Source organism: Carlito syrichta, unplaced genomic scaffold (assembly GCF_000164805.1).
Source record: "Carlito syrichta isolate Samal-C Ts95f unplaced genomic scaffold, Tarsius_syrichta-2.0.1 Scaffold308900, whole genome shotgun sequence".
NCBI classification, from domain to species: domain Eukaryota; kingdom Metazoa; phylum Chordata; class Mammalia; order Primates; family Tarsiidae; genus Carlito; species Carlito syrichta.
In genome coordinates this window covers 13,592-18,203 of record NW_007252996.1, presented here as the reverse complement: position 1 = coordinate 18,203, position 4,612 = coordinate 13,592, and positions in this window count along the sequence as shown.

The window sequence follows — 4,612 nt, the reverse complement described above, 5'->3', positions numbered from 1 at the left end:
TCAAGGCTGCGGTGGCCGGGAGCGGCCACTGCACTCCAGTCTGGGCGACAGAGTGAGACTCCAACTCAAAAAAAAACACAAAAAACAAAACAAAAGAAACTATTTGTATCCCCCAAAGGTATTGATAGATAAATAATTTTTTAAAAATCTATCCATAAATAATAGGAGAACTATATATGGCTAATGAGCATTTGTAAATACAAATTTGGGCACTTCCCCCTCGGGTCCCTTCCCACCATAGGAGCTTTTCTGTCCTCTCAATAAATTCTGCTTTCTCCAAAAAAAAAAAGGAAATGCAATTTTTTTTTTTTGAGGCACACGCCACCATGCCCAGCTATTTTTTTTTTAATTGTAGAGACAAGGTCTACCACTGCCACCCCAGTGTCGACCTACTGGACTCAGGCGATCCTTCCGCCTCAGCCTTCCAAGTAGCCAGAACCACAGACGCACGCTACCACGCCCGGCTATTTTTTTTTTTTTTATTGTGGAGACAAGGTCTTGCCAAGTTGCCCGGGCTGGTCTCAAACTCGCGAGCAATCCACTCACCTCAGCCTCCCAAAGCACTGAGCCGCAGATCCTGGCCAGGAAATGCAAATTTAAACAGAAACACGACTATTATGCATCAGTGGTCCTTAATGTGTAGCCCAGAATCAATAGCATCAGCATCACAGGCAACTTGTTAGAAATGCAGATCTTAGACCAGGCACCGTGTCTCACACCTGTAATCCCAGCACTTTGGGAGGCTGAAGCAGGAGGATCCCCCGAGCCCAGGAGTGTGAGACCAGCCTAGGCAACATAGTGAGATCCGGTCTCCACAAAAAAATTTTAAAAATTAGCTGGGTATAGTGACATGCATCTAGAGTCCAGGTCCTCGGGAGGCTGAGACAGAAGGAGCACCTGAGCCCAGGAGGTCAAGGTTGCCGCGAGCTGTCATCATGCCGTTGCACTCCAGGCTGGGCGACAGAGTGAGACTCCAACTCAAACAAAAAAAAAAAAGCAGATCCTCAGAGCCTGTCCTAGACTTGAATTACAAGCTGTGGCAGTAGATCCAGCAGTCCATTTCACCAAGCGCTCCGGATGATTCTGATGATACCCAAGTTGGAGAGCCAGCCAGGAGAATGAATGAAGGACATTCATTTCTCTGGTAGATGACTCTCACCAAAGAAAGAAGCCAGAAGGAAGAGTGCGTACTGTAGGATTCCAGTTACGTGAAGATCCAAGACTGAAACTTATCTAGGATGACAGAAACCAGGACAGTTGTTACCGTTAGAGGAGAGGAGTTCGAAGTGGGCTGAGCTTCCAGGTGCTACCCGGGTTCCACTCTTGATTTGGATGCTGGTTACACTGGTCTGTTCAGTTAGCAAAAATTCCCCAAGCTGTTTACTTAGGGTCTGTACCCTTTGCTTTATGCCATTTTCCAATAAGACAGTAAAAGGCACAAAATGGGTTCTCTTTTCTTTTTTTTTTTTGAGTTGGAATCTCACTCTGTCACTCAGACGGGAGTGCAGTGGCCGCTCGACCTGCTGGGCTCCGGCGATCCTTCCGACTCAGCCTTCCAAGGAGCTGGAACTACAGGCACGCGCTACCACGCCCGGCTGATTTTTGATTTATTGTAGAGATGAGGTCTTGCCAAGTTGCCCAGGCGGGTCTTGAACCCACAGGCTCAGTAAATCCACTTAACCTTGGCCTCCCAAAGCATGGGATTACAGGCTGAGCCACCAAGCCCGGCTGGGTTCTCTTTTCCTTTTTTATTATTTTTAATTTTATTTTTGAGTTGGAGTCTCACTCTGTCACACAGGCTGGAGGGCAGTGGCATGCCTCTCGGCCCCCACAGCCTCGACCTGCTGGACTCAGGCGATGCTTCTGCCTTCCTGGTAGCTGGAACTACAGGCACCATGCCTGGCTTTTTTTTTTTTTTTTTTTTTAATTGTAGAGATGAGGTGTTACCACGTTGCCCAGGCTGGTCTTAAACTCTTGGGCTCAAGCAATTCTTCCACCTTGGCCTCCCAAACTGCTTAATCATAGGCATGAGCCACTGCACCTGGTCTATATTGGTTTTTCTTGAGTTTATGATTGGTGGATAGGGAAGGGGGTTGTCATTTCTTGATATGCCTTTGTGTTGATTTTTTTTCTTTTGAGTTGGAGTCTCACTCTTGTCGCCCAGACTGGAGTGCAGTGGCACACTCATGGCCACCGCAGCCTCGACCTGCTGGGCTCCGGCGATCCTTCCGCCTCAGCCTTCCAGGCAGCTGGAACTACAGATGCATACCATCACACCCGACTAGTTTTTGTGATTTATTGTAGGGACAAGGTCTCACCAAGTTGCCCAGGCTAGTCTCGAACTCCCCGGGCTCAGGCATTCCTCTCACCTCAGCCTCCCAAAGTGCTGGGATTACAGGCTGAGTCACCGCACCTGGCCTTGTGTTGATTTTTTGCCTGTGTCTATCACTTTTGAGATGTTTAAAAAAGGCTTAGCCTAAAAAAATGCTTATTGGGGAAAAAATATAAACAGTAATTTTGTAGTCTAAGCAAATAAAGTTTTAGGGTTTGTCTTAAACACACACACATAAAGCAGGAGATGAATAACATTTTTACAGCGTGATTTTGATAAGTATTGGTTATAGTGGGAGATAAAAGGTTTGCTTCTAGATGTATTTGACTTACCTAGGAAATTCACTTGAATAGAACAATTCTTTTCTTGACAGAGACATTCTCTTTACTGTTTGCTGGTAAGGTCTCGGGTCAAGGATCCCTGCTCTTTGAGAGATGGCTCAGTGAACAATATTGTCCCTTTGTGCAAAAGATGGCCACTGCTATCGAACTAGACAATGCAGCGCTGGACAGCAGGCCCCGGTGGCGTTAATAATGAAAAACGTTTTTGCATTTAGAATCAAGAGCTGTTAGGGGAGCCTGCATTGGGCTTGTGCTAGAAACTCTTGAACTCTGGGATCCCAGGGAGAGATGCCATGAATGTATTTGCTGTTATGTTTCCTGTGGGACTCATCCTCAAAGAGTTGCTCTGACCTCTCGGTTTGAATCAAGAAGCCCGAAGTATTGTCTCAGATGCTGCCAGGCCAGATTATATCCATCCTCAGTCTTCCTCATCCCACAGAATACCAGACGTATGGGTATAGATTACTTGTCAGGGTGAATTTGGGCCCAAAACCTCATTAACGTGAGGCTCAGCATTTTCTAGAGTTACATCCTATTTTGTGCACCTTCACTTTCGATAAATGTTGTTGCCACACATGTAAGCACAAAAATACATCTCCATTAAGCCTCTTGTCTTTGGAATTCACAACCAATATCGAGCAGATAAAAAAAATCAATGTTCAACTCTGAAGAGCAGAAATGGCAACGTTGAGGGTCTTACCTGCTCCCTGGCACAGGCATCTGGATCATCCCAGGAAGGTAGCGTCTCTCAGGAGGCCACTGAAAATGTTCCTTGGAAACCTGAGGGCTTTGTGGTTCTTACAGGAGATCTTCCTGCTTAAAGAAGGGCCTGGAGTCTTCTCTCTTCAGCTTCCACTTCTAATCCCTGTCTGGAGGTCCCTGGCAACCTCAGACTGAGCAGGTCAAAAACTGAACTCCCGCACCTTTGGGAGGCTGAGGTGAGTGGATTGCCTGAGCCCGCGGGTTCGAGACCCGCCTGGGCAGCGAGACCTCATCTCTACAATAAATCAAAAAATTAGCCGGGTGTGGTAGTACGCGCCTGTAATTCCGGCTACTCGGAAGGCTGAGGCGGAAGGATCGCCAGAGCCCAGCAGGTTGAGGCTGTGGTAGCCAGGAGCAGCCACTGCACTCCAGTCTGGGCGACAGAGTGAGACTCCAACTCAAAAAAATAAAATAAAATAAAAAAATCAAAACTGAGCTCAAGGCCAGGCACGGTGACTCACTCCTATAATCCCAGCACTTTGGGAGGCGGAGGTGAGAGGATTGCCTGAGTCCACGAATTCAAGACCAGCCTGGGCAACTTGGAGAGACCTCATCTCTACAATAAATCAAAAACTTAGCCAGACGCAATAGCGCGTGCCTATAGATCCAGCTACTTGGAAGGCTGAGGCGGAAGGATCGCCTGAGTCCAGCGGGTCGAGGCTGCGGTGGCCATGAGCGTGCCACTGCGCTCCAGCCTGGGTGACAGAGTGAGACTCCCACTCGAAAAAGAACTGAGTTCAAACAACAAACACACTCCTAACCTGTTTCTCTTCCCTTGTTCCGGCCGAACAAATGAAACCCTAATCCACTTTGTAAATCCCTCCAGAGACCCAGGAGTCATTCCACTATATTCACAGCCCCTCTTCTGCCCTTATCCCCATATCTAATCCATGGAAGTCCTGTCCACTCCCGAAATTCGTCTTAAATTCACTCACTTCCGAGTGTTCACTGCCGCCATATTGTGCCCGAAGACATCATTTTCTCATGCTTGGAGTCCTGCCTGGTCTCAGAACGTGTCCCCTCACCCCCACCTTTTACTCTTCTACACGTCTGTTCTCTATCAGAGTCGTCTTATAAAAACATAACCTAGCCAGGCTCGGTGGCTCAGCCTGTAATTCCGCGTTTTGGGAGGCCGAGGTGAGTGGATTGCCTGAGCCCGCGGGTTCGAGACCCGCCT